General features: G+C 40.7%; 1 protein-coding gene and 1 long non-coding RNA gene across 16 annotated transcripts in view; both read right to left on the bottom strand.

The window, feature by feature from the left end:
* Positions 1 to 27,134, bottom strand: part of LOC137586311 (transcriptional regulator ATRX homolog) — a 600,012-nt gene that overhangs the window by 276,910 nt on the left and 295,968 nt on the right. The gene's annotated exons all lie outside the window — the stretch shown is intronic.
* Positions 13,969 to 16,362, bottom strand: LOC137586315 (uncharacterized). Its single transcript, XR_011033761.1, has 5 exons — positions 15,877 to 16,362; positions 15,132 to 15,300; positions 14,896 to 15,020; positions 14,342 to 14,815; positions 13,969 to 13,983 (listed from the first exon to the last, which is right to left on the bottom strand). It is a non-coding gene; the product is annotated as an uncharacterized lncRNA (long non-coding RNA).

Below are 27,134 nucleotides of genomic sequence, written 5' to 3'. Positions count from 1 at the left end.
AAAAAAATATATATATACATATTCCAACAAATAATAAAAACGCTATATGCATAAATAAGATGATAAATATGATAAACCTCAAAATTTATAATAAAGAAAAAATGTACATGTTTGACAACAAAATATACAAGTTTATTGATACATTTGTTGTAGCCAAGATGGGTCTAATAAATACAAAGACAGTGGACTCCACTGCAAATGTAATTAACAAAATAGAGTCATCAAATATTGATATGAAACTGACAAATGTACTTTTATTAATATTTGTAATAATTATGAGCGCATATGTATTGTATAAAGCATACAGAATACACAATAAATGTGAAACAAAAAGAGCCTTAAGCATGCTTACGATTTGGATAAGGTCTAAACAACATTTGCATCAATTGTTATAAAAAGTACAATTTAATAAAATTGACCAAAAAATATTACGAATAAAAATTTTTTTTTATTGAAATATTTCAAATGTCAACTGATTAAAAGAAAAAAAATATCAGCACACTGGATAGGTTTTTCAGCAAAAAAGTACATAGGAATCCCAACATAGTATCTAATTTAATTGAGGTTTTCAGAAGCGAGCAGAGTATCTCAGAGTATCTCTTAGCTTATATTAAATAACGGGAAAAGATTTTCCAGTTCAAGGATGCACTAGGGTACAGATGAGCTTTATCCTCACAGTACTATCTGTATGCTCTTATTCAAATGCAGCAGGCACACTTTGCTTCTACCTAATGGATAATGCCCAGCAACAATAAAAAAAAATATTTTTTATTATCCAAGTTGCCAAATACATATTAAACAATGATTCAGATGAGGAGGTAGATAGATAAAAAAAAAGAGAAGATCTTTAAGCAAGGAGCCAATTACCTTGACATAGTGTAGACTTTCCCATTATGACAGATTGGGAACATATCCTTAATGAAGCTCGTGATATTTAGTAGATTTTGCAAAATTGGGCGGCCAAAAGTAAAAAAAAAAAATCATTTTAAGAACTATTGATGCACATTGTTAGGAGATACTTCCGAGAAACTAACCTCTCTATTCGCACCTTTCAAAATAGCGCCCGCTCCGAATTACAGGTAGTCAAACTTCGATTATCATTCACAGTGTTCATATTTAATTCTCGCCGTTTTCAGTGATACATTTTTCCAAAGTCAATATTTATTTTTGCAAAGTTACTATGTAAGTAATTGTGATGGTTATCAATAGTCCAGATATGTATCTTTATGTGTTATGTAGTACTCACCAATTTTAAGAATGTTTTGTATACATTAGCTTTGTTATAACAGACCACATTTTTTGAGACAGATTTATCTAAAAAAAAAAAATTTCAAAGGAGCTTATAACTACTTTCCCTGCCCGTCCCTGTAATATTTCTTAATTTAATAATTTATGCATAGTTTCAATAATTATATGAAGTTATAGTTGGCCACCTATTCACGAAATATAATTATTTTTTCCATTTAAAGTGTATTCTTTTGAAAAAATGTTTTTGGCCGCCTAATTTTGCAAAAGCTACCTATGTGCGACGTCAGATAACACTCAAAGAAGTTTCTGATTTAAGCTCCAGTATAAGTTAATTAGTACAGAAATTAAAATGACGCAAACAGTGGTAGAATACATAAACACAGCCACCAGGCTTCTACCATACTTTGATGGTGACATCAAAAATCTACCGTGTTTCCTTGGATCGCTTCGCGTACTTAACACCATAAAAGAAACGCACGAAGCAGTAGCCATCGAAATTATAAAATCCAAGTCAAAAGCTCAAGCGGGTAATACCCCAAACTCAGAAACAACGATTGATGAAGTAATACGAAAACTATCAACAATCTTCAAGGGTGAATCAGTGGATCTTTTAACAGCAAAAATTAAAAATCTGCAGAGAAACCCCAAAAACTGTGTTTCATACACAGACGCGACCGCGGTAGACGTCGCTATAACAACAATGGTAACTGGAGAAACAGCACGAATTGGAACAATACCAATATCCACAGAGCCCAACGAAGCAGAAATTATTCACGCCACCGAAGAGGCGGCCTTATAGGTGGATATAATAACAACAGACAGAACCCAAATAACCAACAGAATGGTTATAACAACACCAATGTCCGGGTAGCACAAAACGCTTCGGGAAACTCCCAAGCACCTTTAGATACCCAGCAGTAAAAAATAGCAAGATTCACGTCATCAACCTTAGTCAAAATACGTTTGTTACTTTCACAAATGTGGCAACAGGAAAAACGTTAGTACTTTTAATAGATACAGGTGCGCATATATCCATTTTAAAAGAAAATTCCGATACTTTTCAATTTATACAAACAAACCAAATTATAAACATACAGGAAATTAGTCAAGAAGTAACCAAATCCATAGGGTTTACTTCTATTGACATACAAACTTTAAAATACTTAATCCCACACGACTTTCACATCGTGAATTCCCATTTCGCTATTCTATGTGATAATAAACTGTTCTTACCTTACCACAAAACCAAAAAACTTTATCGCTTTCAAAACAAGAAGTCTGTGGGTTTAGTTACATTAGACATCAAGGTTGCTTTTGACACAGTTTGGCATTCAGCACTTATCCAATAGCTTAAGCCTGATGGTATCTCTTCATATCTTTTAAAATCACTCGACACCTTTGTCACATCTAAAACCCACTTCTGAGAAGGTCGATTGTAAATCTCATTACCCAATAGAAGATTGTAGATAAAGAAGCTGTCAGGAAGGCTTAGGCAGGGGAGTGCGCCTTTCGGGACCAATAGAAATGCGAGACGCGTACGTTTAGGTAGATAACTAATATAAATTTATTAACTAATTGAGACTTAACAATATAGAGACGTTTGTAAAGCGATGTCGTTGGATTCGTTCGTGATGGCCGTTCGTTACCACCGATCGTAGGAGCTTATTCGTTCGCACCTTTCCTTCTCTACGATTATTCGCCAACTACTTCTTCTTCATTTTTCGATAACACCAGGGGTAGAGCATAACGTCGCTCGCCCAGGGCTGCATCATTATATTCATAAACTGTCTGGTAACAGCTCGGCCAATCCTGCATTCGGATCGCCCTCGATTCGAGTATCTTCGTCGTCAGATACATCCAATTCAGGAATATTTGAACACCAGGGTTTCATCTTATCCGAGGAGTATACAGAACAGTATTTACGTCCTGTAATCTGTATGCCGGGGATATCTTTGATTACATAACGATCGTTTCCAAGGACCTTGACGACTTCATAAGGACCTCGGTATCGTGGTTCCAGTTTACGTGATTCGCTTGTCGCAGCTGGTTCGTTCTCGACTACTACAAGATTACCTGTAGAATAAACAAAAGGGTTAGCGTGTTTGGCATCAAAACGTTTCTTCCATTTAGCTCTTTCTTATGCGATATTGGCTGCGGCTTGACTTCGATTTTCGGTGACGGTTTCGTTGGAATACGGTTTATCCTGGTCTGCGTGTATCGCTGCAGTAAGGTTGCTTCGCACGACATTAATAGCGTTGAAATTAAATACAAGATCAATTGGACTGAATCCAGTGGTGCTGTTTTTCTGCGAGTTGACAGTCCATTGAAAGTTATGAAGAGTCAGATCCCAATCCTTTGGATTTTCGTTCATCGTTCGTATATAATTCAGAATTATTTGATTAGCGCGTTCCACTTGACCATTTGCACGGGGTGTTCGTACAGCGTTCTTAACGTGTTGGATATGAGTTTGCTTACAGTAATCCTCAAATATTTTTGACGTAAACGCTGTTCCACGGTCTGTTATAATAAAATTTGGCAAGCCGAAGTAACTAAAAATTTCGTTTAGCGTTGATAGAACGGGTAATGTTTATGTACTTTTAACGGCTTTTACAATTAGGAATTTATTGAATGAATCAGATATAGCCAGTATATGAGTATTTCCTCGTTTGCTTCGAACAAAAGGACCCAAAATCGTTGTAATGCATGCGACCTTCAGGCTTTCCTCCTATAGACTTATGGTAGCAGCATTGGATGCATGTAGAGATATAGTCCTTCACGTACTTCCAGATCTTTGGAAACCAAAATCAAGACCAAAGTGTCCGACATCATCATGGCAACTTTTAACAACGCGAAAGCTAACTGCCTTTGGTACAACAAAGTGTTTTCCCTTTTTCGATAAATGCGATGATTTTCGATGATATTGTTATATAAGCCAATACCGGGTTCCTTTAATAAAAATAGTATATCCAAGATGAACACGTCAGTGTCCATGCATAGTCGTTTTCAGAATGATTCTTATGTTATTGCTTATGTGAATATATGTATGTACATATACAAATGTACATACATATATGATCATGCTTAGCTGTACATTTATGTGAATATGTTTATGTACATACATCAATGTATATATATAAACATATTCAAGTGCACAATTATATTTTAATGCGTATATGTTTAATTGTTTATACTTGCAACAGAGTGTTACAAGTTAAGCTCATTGTACTGAATGATTATTTGTATGAATATACTACACCTCCCCTTTTTAGAGAATAACGTAATATTATGGAGTTATTAATAATCATTAGTTAATTAATTAAAGGTAAAATAAGGGTAAGGTAAATGTGTATATTAGGAAAAAAATTTTTTTTTTTTTTTTTGTTTTAGTTTGTGTCTGCTTAGACAAATTTTCTTTCTCTCTTTTCTTTTCGAAATCATATGAATATATTTTCGATAATAGATGAATCCATAATAAATTTTTATATATATATAATTTTTTTTTTTTAATTACCTTTTGATATTATGTATTTATTTTATTATATTTTTTTTTTTTAATCTATCTTTATGTACTTTTTGTATCCTACCTTTATTGTTTCTAATTTTTATATTGTTATTTTTACCTATTTCTATAACATCGAAGGGTCCTAAATACACTGAATCAAGCTTATGACCAGTTTCGTTTTTTAAGAAAACCTTGTCTCCTATTTCTATTTTAAAATCTGATACTTTTTTATCATTTATTTCTTTTTGCTTAATTTTATTGTTTTCTAAAAGTATTCTAGCTCTTTTATACGCATTTTCTAATCTAAACTTAACTTCCTTAGAATAGTCTTCTATATTATATATTGGATCTATAGTATTAACGCTATTAAATTGAATTGGTAGGTTACTTTGTCTACCAAATACAAGTTCATATGGACAATAATTATGTGTTACTGATGGTGTTGTGTTAAAACAATACACGAAATACTGTAACCATATGTCCCAATCAGTTTTATCTACTGAAATATATGAACGAATGTACTCGTTGAAGGTCCTATGACTTCTTTCAACGGTACCTAATGTCTGGTGATGGTGTGCCGTAGATATTATGTTATATATTTTCAAATATTTGCACAGCTCAGTAATAATGGAATTTTTATATTCTGTTCCCATGTCCGTAATGAACGTCTTTATTGGACCGTTCTTCAGAATAAAAGATTCGAATATGGCTTTTGCTACAGCTGTTGCTGATTGCAACAGGAATTGCTACTAAATACTTTGTCAGGTCACATATTAATGTGATTGCGTATTCATTCCCATTTTCCGAATGTGGTAGTGGACCGATCGTGTCTACTATCACTCTGTCAAAAGCATATAGTGATGTTTCGTTTATAATCATAGGTGATCTTGTATGTTTTGTCGTTTTCGACGTCATGCATTTTGGACATTTATTAATGTACTTTTTTACACATTTAGTTATGTTTTTCCAATAATATCGCCTCTTTATTTTTGTAATTGTTTTATTTATGCCTGTATGACCTCCTTGAATTGGATCGTCATGGAATGCAGACAATATAGCTTCTTTTTCTTTCTTATTATTTACTTGGGTCACCGGCTTGAGTAGCGCTACTCTTAAAAATTGTAAAATTCTATTGCCCATATTTTTGAAAGATTCTATTGAAATAGTTTCAAAGATCTTTTCGTTTGGTGCCACATTGACTTTGGTGATACTAAGTATACCGGCTTCTTTTTCAAGCCTTTGAAAAAACTGACCTAAGTCGAGAATTCCATTGGTATAAATATCGCAAATGTCAATTCTTGCTATAACTTTCTTGCCATGTTTGAATGTGGTCGAGGAATCAGTTATTCGCAAGGTCACTACTTTTCGTACTTCGTCATTTACAATAACGTCATATACGTTGGGCTCGGAAGCTTTTTCAAGATTTTGCCTTGGCAATAGTTATTGTTTATTTTCTGCGCAGAAATTGTTTTGTCTACTTTCGTACCTGGTAGTGACTTTCAGGATTTTTTTGTTCATGTCAATTAGATCGGATATCGTTATCCTTGATAGGGCGTCTGCCACAAAGTTATCTTTACCTCTCAAATACTCTACTGTAAAGTCGTACTCTTCCAATTCTAGCCGCATGCGTGTCAGTTTTGAACTCGGGTTGACCATGGAGAACAAATATGTTAATGGTCTATGGTCTGTTCGCACTGTGAAATGTTTTCCATATATATATGGTCGAAAATATGTTATTGCCCAGTGTATTGCTGCTAGCTCTTGTTCTGTAGTACTCTTGTTGCTTTCACCTTTAGTGAATGCTCTTGATGCATATGAAACTGGAAGCTGGAGTCCATTATAGTTTTGTGTTAAAACTGCTCCACATGCTTGTTTGCTTGCATCTGTGATTATGCAGAATTCTTTGCTAAAATCCGGGTACTGCAATAGATTAGGTTGAACGAGCTTTTCTTTTAAGTATTGGAATGCATTTTCGCATTCTGCTGTCCATTCGAATGGAACATTCTTTTTACATAATCTTGTTATGTGCCGGGAATATTCGGCGAAATTTTTTATGAAACGTCTATAGTAATTGCAAAATGCAACGAAACGTCTAGCACTATCTGCATCATGTGGGACTGGATAATTCTTGATGACGTCAAATTTTGTGTCGTCTGGCAAGATTCCTTTATCTGTGCATTTGTGACCTAGGAATGTCACCTCATGCATAAAAAATGAACATTTTTCTGGATGCAGTTTTAGATTATTTTTTCTGCAGAGTTTAAAAACATCTACTAAATTTTTAATCATATGTTGTTCAGAACAACTAATAACGATTAAATCATCCATTCTCTGAAATGAATTAGGTGCTATTTTTAGACTGAAAGGTACTCGTGTAAAACGATATGAGCCATTGTTCGTTGAAAAAGACGTTATATCTCTTGATTTTTCTTCTAGTTCGATTTGATGAAAACCTGACATTAAGTCAAGGCAAGAAAATATTTTGCTCTTCCCAATTGATCAAGAATATCATCAATTCTGGGGAGCGGAAACTTATCCGACAGCAATTTTTTGTTTATTTGACGATAGTCAATTACTAATCGCCAGTTTTTTTTCTTTAGATCCCGAAAGTGTTTTCTTTGGGACTAGCAAGAGTGGGCTATTATAAGGCGAAACAGATGGTTCAACAATACCCTGTTCGATTAACTTTCCAACTTGTCGCTGGATCTCGTTTATTTGGCTATGCGGACTCCGGTAATTTTTCACATATACCGGTTCATCATCCTTAAGTCTTAATTTTTGTTTATAAAAATTATTTGTTGTGATCGGTTCGGTGTCAAGTCCGAACACATCACTATACTCAGTGCATAACTTTTCGAGTTTGTCTTTGAATAGTATTGGGAAATTTTTCTTCAATTTATAATTTTAGATTCTTTTCTTATATCTTTGGTATTTTGAACTATATCGTAGTTCGAAAGTGATTCAAATTTTATATTGTTAACGCCTACTATTTGGCATTTATCTGTGGTATTTAAGAATCGGACAAAAGTACTTTGGGCTGTTGCAATAGTGTTTGCAACATAAACGCCCGGTTTAATTTCCTGATTCGGAATTAAAATGTTATCTTCTGCTGAAGATAGTTCTATTTTGCGTACCACTTGGGATCTTGCTAGTAGAAGTGTTGAGTTATTACCAGAATTGAATGTTATTTGAACATAAATTGGGTACGTTAATTTTTGTGGTCTAAGTATAATTAAAAGTTTTTATGAAATCTAATCCTATTATTCCATCGCATGGGATTGCGAAATCTGAATGAAGCATGTGAAATTCGTATGGAATAATATATTTATCTGTCTGCAATTCTATTGAGACTAGGCCTTTGGAGTTTATTACTCCTTCTCCTATGCCTCGAATGTCTACAGTTTTGTTTACTTGGATGACGTGAAATACATCAGAATTTTCTTTTATTATTGAAATGTCTGCACCGGTATCAATTAAGAATGTTATTTTCTTATTTGTTTTAACATTCTTAAATGATACGAAATTATTAAGACTTAGGTTAATGGAATAGACTTTATTTTTTAATTTTGAGCATTTGGAGGATCTTGTCCGTTTCCCTGGTCGCTTTGGGTAATTCAAACATTTGTGTTGTTGTAACCATTCTGTTGGTTATTTGTATTTTGTCTTTTATTATTGTGTCCACCTCCACGGCCGCCTCTTCGGTAGCGTGAATAATTTCGGCCTCGTTGGGCTCTGTGGGCATCGTTATTGCTCCAATTCGAGTTGTTATTGTTCCAATTCGAGTTGTTTCTCCAGTTACCATTATTGTTATAGCGGCGTCTGCCGCGGTCATTATGCTGGGCATAAAAAATGGTATTATTTTGGTAACTTTCTGTGGAGCCCGTCTCTACTGAAAGAGTGGTGAATCTAGCAATGGCTTCTTTAGCCGAATCAAAGTTTCCTGATTCCATTAATAGCTGGACTATTTGACTTTTGGTATGGCTTACCATAGTATTTACTGCCACTTTGGTGGTGTATTTTATTGCTTGTTCAGTTGGAAGACCATCCGAAATATATGCGCCTTTAAGGGCGTCGGTCAACTAAGTAATCTCCTTTGTGTATGAAACACAGTTATTGGGGTTTCTTTGCAGATTTTTAATTTTTGCTGTTAAAAGATCCACTGATTCACCCTTGAAGATTGTTGATAGTTTTCGTATTACTTCATCAATCGTTGTTTCAGAACTTAGGGTATTACCCGCTTGACCTTTTAATTTTGATTTTATGATTTCGATAGCTACTGCTTCGTGCGTTTCTTTTATGCTGTTAAGTACGCGAAGCACTCCAAGGAAACCCGGTAGATTTTTAATATCACCATCGAAGTATGGTAGCAGCCTGGTGGCTGTGTTTATGAATTCTACCACTGTTTGTGTCATTTTGTTGTTTTCTTCGGGAATTGTTGGCTTGTTAAGACTTTTTGCTGATGGTTCTTCTTGACTTATTTCTTCATCAGCCATTAGTTGCGTTTTTCTTCCAGTACTATTGAAGTTTCCAAATCTGATGTTTGTTTAAATTCAATATTGTGTCTGTTAAACAAAGTTATTGCTTTTTGTTTGTAATCACTGTAGAACGCACTTGCGGCTGCTTTTTGCCATATCTTTAGTTTGCTATAGTGTTCAGTTAATACTGCTCTAATAGCTTGAAGATTCTCGGTTATTATCTTCGTGTGTTTGGTTACTGTGTCTTGGGATGTTTCTCTATTCTGCGAGAGGCACTTACAAGATTTAGTTAATTCTTGCGCGTGTATTCCAGCTTTTCCTATTATATCATCCCAAGTAACCATAGTTTGTTAAGATTAATTTCTATTTCTATTTTGGATTCTTGAGAACCCATTTTACTAAAAAAAAAGGAAATTTGTCGTTTAGACCTGTTGTTAATTTTAGAAAAAATTTTGAAAATGTGTAAAGTTTTACTATTCTATGTCTATTATTTCTACATCTGAGTCTGTTAAATCTATTGGTTCTGCACTCGATTCTGATATATTTATCAGCGCAATTGAGTCCTTGAAAAGTTCGTGGACCCATCCGGGCACGTCTTTTCTTAAAGGAGTCTTAGCTAACAATCTACTGTAAGCTACTTTTATGGATTTTTCCATAAGATCTACAATATTTTTTTGAAATTTGTAGTTGTGGGCTATCCAATACCTTATTTCCTTGTATTTGTGATTTGTTTCACCTGATTGTATCAGGAAATCAAGGAAAGGTAAATATTTTTGGAGCTGTTTTGTTTCTGCTTTATCCATATTCTACACTAACTGCCTCAGCCTATTTAACTGATTATGCATGTATTTAGTTCTTTACTGCTTTGGTTCCTCTATTAGGTAGAAACGCAGTGTGCCTGCTGTGTTTGAAAAACAGCATACATATGGTACCGTGAGAATGAAACTCATTTGTACCCTAGTGCCTCCTTTGACTGGGAAATCTTCGCCCGTTATGTCAAGGTAAGCTAACTTAATTTGTACTAAGTTTATGGAGCGTTGAGGTGAGGTACTTCCCTCGCTCCTAAAAACCTCAATTAAGTCTTGGACTATGCTAGGGTGCCTGTTGTACCTGTCACAATGGGTCATTTTTTATTTATTTTTTTTGTATATATTTTATCTTTTGTTAAAAAGGTTTTGATTTATAATTGCTTGTGTGCATATGTATTTTTAGATCTTATCTAGATCATTAGCTTGGCTTAGAGCTCTTTTTGTTACACATTTATTGTGTAATAGGTAAGCCTTATATAATACATATGCGCACAATATTATGACAATTATTAATAGTAGTATGTTCGTTAATCTCATACCAGCATTTGATGATTCAATTTTATTTATGACATTTGCAGTGGAGTCCACTGATTTTGTTTCGATTAACCCCATTGTGGGTATAACGGATATATCATCAAATTTACTTATGCTATTATCGAACATACGTATGGGATTTTTGTTTTTATTTATTACAAGTATACAAGAATATGAAATAAAGTTCATAAAGACAGGTTAAAAACTTTTGTTTAGCAATTACTTTAATTTTTTTTTCATAAATATGTTTTGACCGGTACATATTTGTCTGAATTTGATTTCTATTTGAAATATTAAAATAAAATTGTTATGGATTCATGCATATTTTTTTTTTTTTTTTTTTTAAATTATTTGTGAAAAGAAAAAAAAAGTAAGAGAGAAATAAAATTTATCTCAACTGTGTCTTGCACAGCGAGCCAGAGACGTGGAAAAATGATAGAAAATGTGGTTAGCTCACAATTCAGATATACATTTCATTTGTTTTATTGTTAAAAAAAAAACTCCAACCACATTGTTAGTAAAAGCCTATCAGACAGTTAGTATGTCGCAAGTTGCACTTTCGTGCTTCAACTTGCTATTAAGGTTATTATTACAATTATTAAATTAAAGGCAAGTTAAGGCTTGCGCATTTCTGCGGCCCCCTTGCGTTTCTTCGCTCTTTGGCGAAGTTCAGCTTTCAGGATGTCAATACGCTCTATGCAGCGTTGTCGGTCTTTCTCCGTCTTCAGAGTGGCCAGTAGGTCTACTTCCAGCCTCTTCTGCTGGAGTAGCTTTCGTACTTGGCCTCCTCTTTTGGTCTTCTTTGGCTCTGTTGATTTGGTGTTGCGGGCCCGGTACTCAGCTATTGTGAGTGGGCGCGGTCCATCGTTGGGATACAACTCTAACGCTTCTTCTAGCGTCGGCGCATCCCTTTGCTCGATAGGAGCAGATTCCGCAAAGGGAATATCTTCACTGTTCATTCGTGTTCCTTGTTGGTTGATTGGTTGATTTTCTTTTGGTTCGCTTGATTTATCAGATGGTTCCAACCGCTGCTTCTGCTTTCTTCTGGGCATTTATTCCAATTGATTTAAAATAAAATTTTCATTTAAATAAATAAAATGTTCATGTTTTGTGTTGTGGTTAATATTTGCAGTTGTTGTTCTTCTGTCATTAACGTTGATTGATGGTTTGATTTTTGCATTTGGTTTGCAGATTGCAGTTGTTGTTTTTGTTAGCAGATTGCGGGTCCTAATCCTGTCACGGTCGCCATGTTATATAAGCCAAGACCGGGTTCCTTTAATAAAAATAGTATATCCAAGATGAACACGTCAGTGTCCATGCATAGTCGTTTTCAGAATGATTCTTTATTCCAAATTATTATTTTGCTTAAGCTAAGTTTACATATATATTCTTATGCTGCGACTTATGCGACAGCTACAAAAGAGAGGGAGAGTGTCAGTACATACATACATATTGTTGGAGCGCTTGCATCAAAGTGCTTGGTCAGCGTTTACACGCTGGCCTGGCTCTAGCTCATGTTACGCTTGTGCATACATTGCTTATGTGAATATATGTATGTGCATATACAAATGTACATACATATATGATTATGCTTAGCTGTACATTTATGTGAATATGTTTATGTACATACATCCAAGTATATATATAAACATATTCAAGTGCACAATTATATTTTAATGCGTATATGTTTAATTGTTTATACTTGCAACAGAGTGTTACAAGTTGAGCTCATTGTACTGAATGATTATTTGTATGAATATACTACAATATAATCAGTACGTAGCTGCTTCAGTTGATCATTTTGACGATTTCCCTTCAGTACTGCGATTATTACGGCAAGTATTTTATCCTGTAGTTGCATTGTTAACAACCAGTCGTCGATTTCCGAAATTATGATCCGCACAAATTCATCTAGCGATCCTTCCAGGGGTAAATTTGGAGCACGGCTCAACGCATCTACATGAGTCATTTTGCTTCCATCTCGATGAGCAAATTCACAGTCGTAATCCATTATTTTCATTCACCAGTGGAATGAGTTCCTTATTCGTTTTAACCTTAGCAATAGCGGAGCAATCGGTCATCAGGCGAAATGATTTTCCCAAAAGGTACACTCTGAACCTTTGGAGTGTTTCTACTACTGCAAGCGTTTCCAATGCGTAACTGTGGTATTTACTCTCAGCGTTAGTACAGTGTCGACTAAAATAACAAACGGGACGCCAATCATTGTCATTATGTAACTGCAGTAAAACTCCTGCCAGGCCTAAAGCACAAGCATCCGTGTGTACTTCGTGTTTTGCCAAAAAATCGTAAAGAGTGAGAACAGGTTCGGTACATAATTTTTCGATTAGTTCGATAAATGCATGTTGTTGGGCTTCTCCCCAAATAAATGTTTTCGCCTCCGTTTTACGTAGAAGTTCTGTTAAAGGACGTGATATTAACGAATAATTAATACCTACATTTGTAGGTATTTTAAAGTTTTTAATTGCGCTTATTTTACATTCGCCAGGTTTTATTCCATCTTTATTGACTATGTGACCCAAGAACGTATACGTATGCATTTGTCGTACCGTAGGGTTAAGCCACTGTCTTGTATGATCGATAAAAACTTTTTAATTCGTTGCATACCAGATTCAAAGGTCTTACTTGGGATTATTACGTCATCAAAATATGCGAGTACCTCACCTGGTTCCATACGTTTTATGATTTGGTTCATTACCGATTGAAAGACTGCCGGAGCGTTAACAAGTCCAAAAGACATTCTGTTGTATTCATAATGTTCATCAGCTGTAACAAACACGGTGTACTGTTTGGACGATTCACTTATCTAGATTTGATGGTAGCCCATACGTAAATCAAGTTGAGTAAAATAGTCGTTTCCAGCTAGCTGGGCAAATAGCTCTTCCATGTTTGGCATAGGAAATGGAATTTTGACCGTGATACTGTTAAGGCGATTTCCATTTCGATATTGAGCATTTACCTGATTCGTTGGTCTTCTGCGCGAAACAAGCAGCATTAGCTACTAAGACTTTTTCCAATTCTCCGGTTTCGGCATCCGTTCGATTTTGAGTAGTTTCTTTTTCCTGTATGTTTTCGATAAAACATTTGTTTCCGTGAATAATTAGTTTATTGCCATCCCGACAAAGAATATTCTTACCCAATAAAACGTTTTCAGATATTAAGTCATTTTCCACTACAAGGATTTCGACTTCGTGACCTATCTTGTCAGCAACGATCTTTGCATTTAATTTTTGGTTACAGAAGAATTTTCCTCTTCCAAATCCATTCAGTGTTATTGCACATCGTTGCAAAACGCCTACGTTTTCGGCAAATGATTTTCGAATTAGAGTACGTGTACTACCTGGATCGACGAATGCGTTTGTCTCGTTTCCGTTAACTGAAATAAATTTACAGATATCTGAGTTGATGTTAGAGTCAATATTATTTCAGGACAGTAGGTAGAATCGTGGTTAGTACGATTACAATGAGTACATCGAGGCTTACGCTGTGGATCAGGACAATTTGACGAATAATGTCCCAATTTTATCTTTTCTTTGAGTGTTCGTTTTATTACGGATTTACTTGACTTCTGCGTATTACCGTTAAACTCGCGTTTATTTTGAAAACTATGTGGATTATATTTGATTTCGTTATGAGCCGAATAGGCATGTATATCTCGTAAAAGTTCGTTACAAGAGGTGATATCTTGCGCTTAAGATCGTAATCGTTGATGCCGTTTATAATATGTGTTACAATTGCTGAATCAGATAACTCACCCTTTTTACCAATGGCCAGCATTTTATAAAAATAATTTTGTGGTGATTCCGTTGTTTCCCGTTTGGTTTTCAGCATTTTTAAATGAACATCAGCTGCGTTGCTGATACATGGTACAGAAATTTCGAAACAAATTCTGGCCATGTTTGAAATATTTCATCCGTTGCATCCACCCAGTAACGAGCTGCACCTTGCATCTTTTGTTGAACTGCAAAAATTACCTTTCTGTCGTCCCAGTTGTTCACGCCACCGGGTGAACAGCAGTGAGCGGCGAAGAGCAGTGAGCGGTGAGGAGTGAGGAGGGTTTTTTGATCCTCGGCGTCTACGGTCACACCAGGAGGAGTGACTTGATTTTTTCCAATGGGCACCGCCATCACTAAGAATCGAGCCTTTCACCCGAACACCCGTTCTCTTGCATTTTTTTACGATTTGTTAATCACTTTCAACCCGAACCATTTCCGTGTGTGCCGGTTTACCTGTGAATATTATATAAATAATAAAACCTACATTTAGTTAACCGAAGTTTCTCGTGCGTTTTAATTCACCACTCGCTCACCACAAACTGAAGAAATTGGCACCCGCCAACTCCTTGTATTTCATTTGGATCCTTCCGCCCCCCACGAACATTGGTCCTTCGAGCCGGATATCCTTCCGCTCCTCCAGCTTGCATCGGCGGAATTCCTGATAAGTACAAAATTTCATTATTCATTTCATTTACATACTACTAAAAGTGTGAGGTTTTCCCGCTTCTCCATAGCGACCTACACACTTTTACATATTGTATGTACATACCTGACCTGTTCCAAGGTTTCATGGTAGTTCCTAATCCTTAGCGTGATTGTCCAACGTTCTCATTTTACATTCCACGATTATCCATTTTCATTTATGTTTTTTTTTCCTCGCACTTGTCCAAATCCACCTTTTTTACATATGCATTCACATGTACATGTAATTTCCACAGCTGTTTGCCAAATCCGCGTAAAAGTTTAAAAAACAAAAAAAAAAAATTATTAAAGTGTTATAAAAAATAGGGAAAAATAAAAATCAAAGTGTTCACCGCGTTTTCTTATGTGTTGGAATAATAATCTTTAATGCCAAACTTATTTCCACACGCGCGTATCTACGTACATACATACATCGTCACCTGTTGATGTACGCGCATATGTACATACATATCCATATACATACAATCCCTTCGCACATTTACCACGACACAAAAGGCAAAAAAAATATTCTTTTTTTTTAAATAGCACTTCACGTATGCACCGCGATTTCTTGCGCGTTCGAATTAGGTGCGAAATTAATTTCCTCACGCGCGTCTTTGGATACCGGTGCACTTGCTTACATACGTACATACATACATATGTATATGCTTACATAGTCATACATTGCACATACATATGTACATATCCACAACGCATAATACATTTCGGTGTCGCGCATTGATTTAACACAACCCCACATCCAATTAAATTACAATTACTTACGTTTTTTTTGTTGTTGTGAACAACGCGTGTGCATACATATCTATACTCACCTGTGTACTTATGCATGTACGTACACACATAGATCAAAGCATCTGTCCATATGCATTGATCGGTTGTTTTATTTGCGCACAACACTCGCTTGTTTTTCCGCACAACACTTGTTCTTGGTTTTTCCGCACAACCACAAAAAAAAAATTATTCACATACATAATTAAACAACAAAATCAAAAACCAAATATATAAACAGCGGCCGACAGCTGTTTTCGGAGTAGTGGTGACACGTGAGTCGAGTCGTGATATCGATAGGCGGCTCAAGCGCGCCAAATTTAAATCACATTATTTCCGATTCTCTTTTTTCGCCTAATTATATATCCGCCCATATTTATAAAACAATACATATATATTTTTCCAGCATTATCGTGCCCACATTTATATATCCGTCCATATTTATAAATCATTTATATAATTTTTCCGGCCAACTTTTTGCGCTCACATATATATATCCGTCCATATTTATAAATTATATATATAATTTTTTTCGGCCAGTATTTTGCGCTCATATATATATCCGCCCATATTTATAAATAAATACATATATATTTTTTCCAGCACTATCGGGCCCATATTTATATATCCGTCCATATTTATAAATTATATATATAATTTTTTCGGCCAGTATTTTGCGCTCATATATATATCCGCCCATATTTATAAATAAACACATATAAATTTTTTCCAGCACTATCGGGCCCATATTTATATATCCGTTCATATTTAAAAACTATATATATATTTTTTCCGGCCAGTATTTTGCGCTCAATATATATCCGCCCATATTTATAAATAAACACATATAAATTTTTTCCAGCACTATCGGGCCCATATTTATATATCCGTTCAGCTTTAAAAACTATATATATATTTTTTCCGGCCAGCCTTTTGCGCTCATATATATATCCGCCCATATTTCTAAATAAATACATATATATATATTTTTTCCAGCACTATCGGGCCCATATTTATATCTCCGTCCATATTTATAAATTATATATACAATTTTTTCCGGCCATTATTCTGCGCACACATATATATCCAGATCCAGATTTATATAAAAACGTATTTTCCTTTTATCCTATACATCTTTGTTTATATATTTCATCCGTGTTTTGTTTTATACGTACTCCCATCGGTAATTTTCAATCCGCATTCGTGCGTTCGTATATTATTCCGCATCTATCCCCATTAAAGAGGCTTCGTTTCCGAGCCACACGCGAGAAAATTCTCCCGCAATCCTGCGGTGCACAGTGAGGAAGTTCTTGCGTCCCCATACAGTCCACTTCTCACTTCCAAAACAAAAAAAAGGACGCGCACAAACGCGGTGTTCGTCGGTAAGCTCGTCCCCTGAGTATGTCCACGGAGCCGTCCAAGACTGCGCCGAAGTCCAACAGTCTTTCGTCTCCCTCTGCAACTCCGGAGAAGGTTCGGCCTCCGACAACTCCGGTGACCGTGAAGCGTACGGATATTTCGCGCAAGTTCTCGTCAGTTCGCAGCCGCAGCGAATCCCCAAGGTCCCGTCCGTCTTCGTCCAGCTTACCTGAGGGTCGCAGATTCTCGGTTAAAGACTCGAGGGAACACCAAGGTCGTTCCAAGCTTTCAACTCAGACCCAGATTCCGCACGTTGTTGTGACGCACTGTTCTGACGCTCCCGTCACCCGATCCGTATCACAACAGCGTAGAGAACACTCCAGAATGTCCCTTTCCGATTTCGTTATAGCGTGCGACGCATTGACTCTGTTTGAAGCTCGCGAGAGTGAAGCTCTAACTTCTGAAGTGCCCTTGTTTTCCATTAAAATGCACTTAGAGCAGCTCAAATCCCTTTGGTCAACTGTCGAGATGGAATACTCCCGTTGTCACAAGGCCTTGACAATCCAAGCCGACGAGGAAAGCTTGGCAAACATAAGCCACATCAAGGCGAAGCACGAATCCGCTTACGCGGCATATGTGCGATGCGGGACGTTGTTCGGAGAACGCATCGAACAGCTCTCGGTACAGATGACGACTCTTAGGCGTCAGCCAACCGCTCCGTCGGGGCCACCGGGGCATAGAGTTCCTCCGTGTGAGGTAGAGACATTTGATGGCGACAGCCTAGCATGGCCCACATTCCGCGATTTGTTCGCCGCCATTTATATCGCCAATCCGTATTTGTCACAAGTGGAGAAGCTCTATCACTTGAACGCCAAGACGCGAGGGGAAGCGAGAACCATCGTGGCTAAGTCCCCCCTGACGAATGAGGGTTTCCAGGCCGCGTGGGAGAACCTCACCGCACGGTACGAAAACAGCCGTCTGCTGGTCATGACTCAAGCCAGACAACTCCTTCAGATTCCCGCGGTGGCACAAGAGTCGGGCAAATCCTTGCGAGAGCTGCAGACCGCGTTTCAAGGGTGTCTTACCGCACTTGAGCGTTCGGGTGTTAGTACTGAGAATTGGGATGTCCTACTTATCGCCATCTGCACTAGTAAATTGCCGAAGGCCACAATCCTCCTGTGGGAGCAATCAGTGCCCAATAAGACTGTCGTCTCAACGTGGTCCGATTTGAACCAATTTCTTACCGATCGGTATCGGGTCCTGGATGCCACCGACGAACATAAGTCGGCCCCAAGTGTCCAAGCCATCCCCATTGGCCCCCGCAAATCCTCTGCAACGATGAAAGTCCAAGCGTTTCCAGCGAAAGCTCAGCTCAAATCGGCGTCTTGCAAGCTGTGCCATCGGGAAAATCACCCAATACGGCTCTGCCCTAGTTTCCTTGATATGCCTGTTCAGAGGCGGCTGGAAACCATTAGACAGCAGGGACTTTGTCTGAACTGTTTTGCCCGCGGTCATCAAGTGAAGGGCTGCTCCAGTGCGCATAATTGCCATACCTGCAAGGAACGTCATCATACGCTGTTGCATCCTAGTGATGTGTCCGTGCCCTCGCCATCCGCTGCGCAAGTCCCACCATCCAGCGTCACAGAGCGCCCGTCCGCGAGCGACCAGCTCACAAATGCTCAAAGTTATTTTGCATCTACCCCAGGCAGAGGCCTTTTAGGCACTGCGATTGTCACTCTGCACCATCGTGGTGTGGATCATCATATTCGGGCGTTGATCGACTCGGGAGCCGATTCAACTTTTCTCTCCGAACGCGTCTTCAGCATGGTCCAGCCCCCCTTCTACCCAGTAGACGCCGCGGTTACTGGCATGGGCCAGAGTGATGGAGGCTGCGCCGACAAGGTGTGTCTGCTAATGCTGTCTCCCCCGTGTGACAGATTGAACAAGATTGAGGTCTCCGCCCTGGTCGTATCCAAATTGTCAGGGGCCATTCCAACAGCTCCATTCCTTAATACGGTTCCGACGCAGTGCCTCGATCGCCCCCTGGCTGACCCGTACTACAACAAGCCCGCGCCTATTGACATGATCATCGGTGTAGACCTGTTTCCCCACATCCTCGGAGAACGGATCAAAAAGGATATTGGTGATTTTGTCGGGCTAGAAACCATCTTTGGATGGGTTCTGTGTGGGGCTATCACTCCTGACCCCCCGGTGTCTAGATCCGTTTTCGCGGCACAGACGCGAGTTAGTCCCGAAGCAAAGCTTGATGTACTCCTCACCAAGTTTTGGGAGGTGGAAGACCTTCCCGCAAAGCCGGAAAAGGAGGATGACGCATTCTGCGAGCGGAACTTCCAGGAGACCACCCAAAGGGGAAAGGACGGCCGATATGTTGTGTCCCTACCGTTCAAAGGTCCGAATAGCGTTGACTTGGGCCACTCAAGACCGATCGCGCTGGCTCAATTCCTGCGGAATGAGGCACGCCTTCTCAAGGATCCGGTTCTAAAAACGCAGTACGATGCCATTATTCAAGAATATGAGGAATTGGGTCATATGATTCGGGTGACGCCGCCTCAAGATGGGAAAAACTTCTATCTCCCCCATCATGCGGTGTTTAAGCCCGATAGCACCACCACTAAGGTACGCGTGGTATTTAACGCGTCGAGCCCCTCCACACAAGGCGTCAGCCTCAACGATGTCTTGCACACCGGTCCTACTCTTCAGGCCGACCTCACGCTTCAGGTACTGAAATGGCGGTTCTTTCAATTCGTTTTCAATGCCGACATAACGCAGATGTATCGACAAATCCGAGTCGATCCCAGGCATACCCCCTTTCAGCGGATCCTCTACCGAGACCGCTGCGGCAATATTCAGGATTACGAGTTACAAACTGTCACGTTTGGGGTTAACTGCGCGCCATTCTTGGCGATCCGAGTCCTTTTTACAACTGGCACAAGACGTGCAAACGATGTATCCTCAGGCGAGCGAAATCCTTCGGAACTACATGTATGTTGATGATGTCCTTGCCGGCGCTCACACTGAAGCCGACGCTCGTCTCGCCATACGAGAGCTTCAAGCGGTCCTCCAATCTGCGGGATTCCCGCTTCGGAAGTGGACTTCCAATAAGAAGGAAGTACTTCAAGCCATTCCGAGAGAGCACCTGCTGCGAGAGGACTTTCTCGAGCTGGAAGACGCGAGCACCGCAAAAACCTTGGGTATTCGATGGCAAGCTGCTGAGGACGTCTTCTTCTTCACCACAGCGGACCCCCCCTTGAAGGAGTCGATCTCCAAGAGGCAGGTTCTGTCTCATATCGCTAAGCTCTTCGACCCCGCTGGGTGGCTAGCCCCATTTGTCATCCGAGCGAAGATATTCATGCAGCAAATCTGGCTTACCGAACTGGGCTGGGATGATGCTCTGCCGCCTCTCCTGCTGCAGCAATGGCATGAATTCCTGCAGGATTACCCAGGCCTCAGTCGACTCCGCATTCCCCGTTGGCTAAACACCAGCGATAAGCTCTCGTGGGAGCTTCATGGCTTCTGTGACGCGTCACAGAAAGCGTATGGAGCGGCCCTATATGTGCGGGTTCGGTACGGCAATCAAGTAGACGTCCATTTATTAACGGCTAAGACCCGTGTAGCTCCAGTCAAAACAGTCTCGCTGCCTCGGCTAGAGTTGTGCGGAGCGGTTCTGCTAGCCGATCTCTGGGCGTCGATCGTTCCTGAACTTCCAATCCGACCTGCAACCTCCCAGTTTTGGACCGACTCTACCATCGTGTTGGCTTGGCTCAATAAACCTCCGTGCAGTTGGTCCACCTTCGTGGCCAATCGCGTATCCAGGATCTCCGAAAGCACTAGTGGCCAAAGCTGGTCACATGTGCGCTCCGAGGACAACCCCGCGGATCTGGCGAGCCGTGGAGTCTCCGCGGCCGAGCTATCGGCCAGCAGCCTCTGGTGGCATGGGCCGGACTGGCTCCAGAGAGCCCCCGAGTATTGGCCAACTCCCCATAACGAACTCCCAGACACCCAGCTGGAGCAACGGGTCCAGTGCCACACCACCGCGACCACGCTACTCGAGGACGTCAGCGAACGGTTCTCGAATTATGGTAGGGCTCTACGAGTCATCGCGTACATCCTACGCTTCGCCACCAAGAGGATTTCGACGCCTTCCACGGTTCGCCTCACCAATGACGAACTTCTTTCCGCCGAGCGCGCCTTGATTCGGACCTCTCAGCGGCGGGAATACCTCGCGGAGATACGGGCCCTGGGCGAAGGGCGACCCCTGCCATCATCCAGCACTCTACTCAATCTGAACCCATTTCTCGACCAGCATGGGTTACTCCGCTCCTGCGGACGACTCCGGGCCGCTGAGTCCCTCCGATATGATGAACGTCACCCTATTCTCCTCCCATATAGTACTCATTTCACTCGCCTGCTTGTCGCATTCGCCCACCGCATCACGTTGCATGGCGGCAATCAACTGATGGTGCGGTATTTGCGCACCAAATTCTGGATCCCACGGATAAAGAACATGGTAAAGTCCCACATCAAGGGGTGCAAGGTCTGCATCGTTCATCGTCGACGACTACAGACCCAGATGATGGGTGATCTCCCTCGAGAACGCATCACGTATTCCAGGCCCTTCACCCACACGGGCATTGATTTCGCAGGGCCGTTCGAGATCAAAAATTACACCGGGCGTGCGTGTCTCATAACTAAGGGTTATGTCTGCGTCTTTGTGTGTTTCAGCACGAAGGCAATCCATCTCGAGGCTACCTCCGACCTCACCACTGAAAGATTTCTGGCAGCCTTCTCTCGGTTTGTCGCACGGAGACAATGTCCACAGCGCATTTACTCCGACAACGGCAAAACCTTCGTAGGGGCCTCAAAGGCGCTCGAAAAAGATTTCCTGAACGCCACCAAGCTTGAAATAATGAAGGCATTCCCCCAGCACATCCTATCCTGGCAGTTCATTCCGCCAAGCGCGCCCCACATGGGAGGACTGTGGGAAGCAGGGGTCAAAAGTTTTAAGACCCTGTTTTACAAGTCCTCGTCCACTGTCAAATACACCTTCGAGGAACTTTCCACTCTCCTGTGTAGGATCGAAGCGTGCCTAAACTCCAGGCCAATCTCTCCCATGAGTGAGGACCCAGAGGATCTACTGGCCCTAAGCCCGGGACATTTCCTGATTGGAGGACCACTCTTAGCCATTGCGGAACCGGAAATTCTGGTCGAGCCTATGTCGCTGATCAACCGATGGCAGCGACTAAAGGCAATCCAGCAGGCTTTCTGCCGCCGCTGGAAGAGTGAGTACCTCAAGGAGCTTCACAAACGGAACAAGTGGAAATCACCGACTCGCAGCATCCAGACCGGCGACCTCGTGATCGTGTCCGAAGATCATCTCCCCTCCAACGAGTGGCGCTTAGGGCGAATTGAGCGCACTCTGCCCGGGGCTGACGGCCTCGTCCGAGTGGCTGATGTCACCACCGCGCGTGGGTCTATCCGAAGACCCGTAGCGAAGCTCATTCTGTTGCAAGACAGCAGGAGTCCTGAGTCTAAAACCTTATCGTGACTCCTAATCCCTCTATGTTTCCTCCGAATGTCCTCGTCTCCGTGCATGTTTCTCGTTCCCGTGCATAGACTAATCCACTCCCCCATACGTAATTTCTTTCGTTACAGTTCATTCAGCTCGCCCTTTCATAGCGACATGGCCCCCACGCGTCTGCCGCACCACCGCAGCAAACGAGCTCCACAGGGCACGAACGTGTACCGATGCCGGGTCTGTCGGGGGGTTCATGCACTCCGGCAGTGTCAGCGCTTCCTAAACCTCCGAGGGGAAAAGCGGCTTCGGGCGGTGCTCATCAATAAATATTGTCCCAATTGCTTGGCCCACGAGCATTCATCCGACGCGTGTCGGACTCGCCATGGTTGCCGACGATGCGGGCAAAGGCACCATACCCTGCTCCACATGGCCGACCAACCGCCGAGACGACGTGCCTCCGCCCGGCGTCGCAGCCGATCACCCCCTCCAGTCGTGCTGCACCCCCGCTACAACCCCGTTCCCGATCATCGTCCGACCGCTCCGCTTCCCCAGAAGGCGCACCCGAGATTTCGTTATCCTCCCTGCTCCACGCCAGGACGACGACTGTCCTGCCCACCGCAGTCCTACGGTTGGGCAATGGCTCGAAATCCTTCGAGACCCGCGTCCTTCTTGATGCGTGTGCGGCTGAGAGCCGCATCAATCTCTCCTTTGCCCGGTCCCTGGGGTTAGCTGTGACCACGGTCGGGGTCGACCAAGCCTGTACGGCCGTCCTCGAGTCGAGGTCCGACAAGACGTTCCGACGGAACGTTATATTCCGGGTCGAAGAGGACTTGCTCATCCGCACTCCCATCCGGGAAGTGGCGGCGCCGGTCCGAGAGAAGTTCGCAACCCTGATCCTGGCCGACCCCTACTTCTATCGGCCGGCGTCGGTATCCGTGGTGCTCGGGGCAGACCTCTATCCTGAGGTCATCCAACCAGGCTGTGTGCCCGGTCATAGCGGTACTCCCGCAGCCCAGAGCACCGTGTTCGGATGGGTCGTCTCCGGCTCCTGTGGGATCTAGGCGCTCCAGGACGTTGCCGTCCCCCATCCTTTATATGTCCAGGGTGACAATTGCAACATGTTGCAAGGGGGGCGGTATGTTCACGCCACCGGGTGAACAGCAGTGAGCGGCGAAGAGCAGTGAGCGGTGAGGAGTGAGGAGGGTTTTTTGATCCTCGGCGTCTACGGTCACACCAGGAGGAGTGACTTGATTTTTTCCAATGGGCACCGCCATCACTAAGAATCGAGCCTTTCACCCGAACACCCGTTCTCTTGCATTTTTTTACGATTTGTTAATCACTTTCAACCCGAACCATTTCCGTGTGTGCCGGTTTACCTGTGAATATTATATAAATAATAAAACCTACATTTAGTTAACCGAAGTTTCTCGTGCGTTTTAATTCACCACTCGCTCACCACAAACTGAAGAAATTGGCACCCGCCAACTCCTTGTATTTCATTTGGATCCTTCCGCCCCCCCACGAACACAGTTATATGCGTTTTTCAGAGTTTCCACACGTTTAACAAACTGATGCGAATTCAATGATTTTACGGACGATGGATTAAATTCCGGAACAAGAGCTATAATTTCGTCCATGCTTCCAAATGAATGCCCAAAATTATTGTATTTTTCCTCGCAGTTGACGTTGTGTTGTTGTTGTCGTTGGGTCGCGAAATTCTAAGAATTTCCCACATACTGACCTACATTTCTGTTTGACCCGTAATTCCGTGACGTTGGGACATAATTATCTTGCTGTGATGAAACAACGTTATTGCACTGCTGGATCGTAGCAATGTTACCATTTTGATGAGTGGGAGCGAATGGTACGTGTTGGTGAGGCGTAACCATATAGCCGTGTTGCGATATAACAATGTAATTGGGTTGTTGAGACGTAGCAAAGTAAGCGTGCTGCTGAGACGTAGCTGCACAACTGAGTTGTTGCGAAGTATTTACATGATCGTACTGCCGAGACGTAGCAGTGTTACCGAGTTGCCGAAACCTAGCAACATTGTCGTACTGCTGAGACGTAGAAGTGTTACCAAGTTGCCGAAACGTAGCAACATTGCCGTACTGCTGAGACGTAGCAGGGTTACCGAGTTGCCGAAACGTAGCAACATTGTCGTATTGCTGAGACGTAGCAGTGTTAGCGAGTGGCACATACTTTATGTTTGTTCGTTTGTTTCTCAAAAGCACGTTTCTTTCTCCAGAAACTTCTTGTACATTTACGTCACTGACATCGATTGGTGACGAAATCATTGCAGGTTGAAATGAACGCACCTGCAATACTCTAATCGTTTTTTCTAATTCGTTTATCTTTTTAACCATCGCACTGTCGTATTCGTCGTCACTACAGATCGTCGTTAACTTTCTCTGTAATTGTTCTCGACGTTGACAATCCAGCTTGTCTACATTTTTGCTGCAAAGCTTTCTTTGAATCGTAGTTTTTATGCGGCATTATTGTTGTCCCTTTCACTCTTGTATGTTCGATGATTTTTTGCTTCGCTTATTCGTCTTTCGTTCTCGTTTCCACGAATTCGTTCATGCACAGAACACACACTATCACACTTTTCGAGTTTCTCATGCCACGCTATTCTACCGAGTAAATTGCGCGTTACCTTTTTCTTCATACACTTCTACTTATAAAAAATATCAGTTCCTTTTTCCACACTATCCAAATTATGAAAATTGGATACCATCCCACGTCTGAAAATTGTCACATCTAAAACCCGCTTCTGAGAATGTCGATTGTAAATCTCATTACCCAGTAGAAAATTGTAGATGGAGAAGCTGTCAGAAAGGCTTAGGCGGGGGAGTGCGACTTTCGGAACCAATAGAAATGCGAGACTCTTACGTTTAGGTAGATAACTAATATAAATGTATTAACTATTTGAGACTTAACAATATAGAGACGTTTGTAAAGCGATATCGTTGGATTCTTTCGTGATGGACGTTCGTAACCACTGATCGTAGGAGCTTATTCGTTCGCACCTTTCCTTCTCAACGTGTATTCGCCAACTACTTCTTCTTCATTTATCGATAACACCAGGGGTAGAGCATAACGTCGCTCGCCCAGGGCTGAATCATTATATTCATAAACTGTCTGGTGACAGTAGGCAGTACAACCTAAAGTTACATCCTGAAAAATGTTAATTTTTATGCATGAAGTCACCTTTTTGGGACATAAATGCACAGATAAAGAAATCGTGCCTGATGACGCAAAATATGATGTCATTAAAAATTATCCAGTCCCACATGATGCGGACAGCGCTAGAAGATTCATTGCATTTTGCAATTATTACCGAAGATTCATACAAAATTTCGCTGAGTATTCTCGTTAAATAACAAGATTATGTAAAAAAATTTAAAATTTCAATGGACAAGTGATTGTTGAAATGCGTTCTAACATTTAAAATCAGCATTAACGAATCCCACTCTGTTAGAATTTTGCATAATCACAGATGCAAGTAAATACGCATGTGGAGCAGTCCTAACGCAAAATATGTACATATGGACCACAGCTCCCAGTTGCATACGCATCTAGATCTTTTACAAAAGGCGAAAGTAACAAGAGTATAACAGAACAAGAGTTAGGAGCAATTCATTGGTCAATTACGCATTTCCGACCATACATTTATGGTAGACATTTCACTGTCAAAACGGACCACAGGGCATTAAACTATTTGTTTTCAAAGACAAATCCAAGTTCCAAGCTAACGAGAACTAGAGGAATATAATTTTACAATGGAGTACCTAAAGGGAAAAGACAATTTCGTAGCCGACGCTTTATTGAGAATAATTATAAAGGACTTACAAAACATATAAGCCGATAACAAAATTCTGAAAGTCACTTGGTAGTGACAAAGTAAACAGTCGAATTCTTGCGCAGGAAAAGAAAAACAAAATAATATAGAAGATTTGCAAAAGCAATCTATTAATGCTTCTAAGCCCAACGTATATGACGTCATTGTAAATGACGAAGTACTAAAAGTAGTGACCTCGCGAATAACTGATTCTTCGACCACATTCAAACATGGCAAGAAAGTTATAGCAAGAATTGATATTTGCGATATGTATACCAATGGAATTCTCGACCTAGGTCAATTTTTCCAAAGGCTCGAAAAAGAAGCCGGTGTACTTAATATCAGCCAAGTCAAAGTGGCACCGAGCGAAAAGATCTTTGAAACTATTTCAATAGAATCTTTAAAAAATAAAATTTTAAAATTTTAAAATTTGTAAGACTAGCGCTACTCAAGCCGGTGACCCTATTATCAAATAATGATAAAGAAAAAGAAGCAATACTGTTTACGTTCCACGACTACTATTGAAAGAATATGACACGAGATAATCTCAATATATAAAAAAATGT

This window comes from Drosophila tropicalis, unplaced genomic scaffold (assembly GCF_018151085.1).
Source record: "Drosophila tropicalis isolate 14030-0801.00 unplaced genomic scaffold, ASM1815108v1 contig_979, whole genome shotgun sequence".
NCBI classification, from domain to species: Eukaryota; Metazoa; Arthropoda; class Insecta; order Diptera; family Drosophilidae; genus Drosophila; species Drosophila tropicalis.
This window is presented reverse-complemented; position numbering and strand designations above follow the sequence as displayed.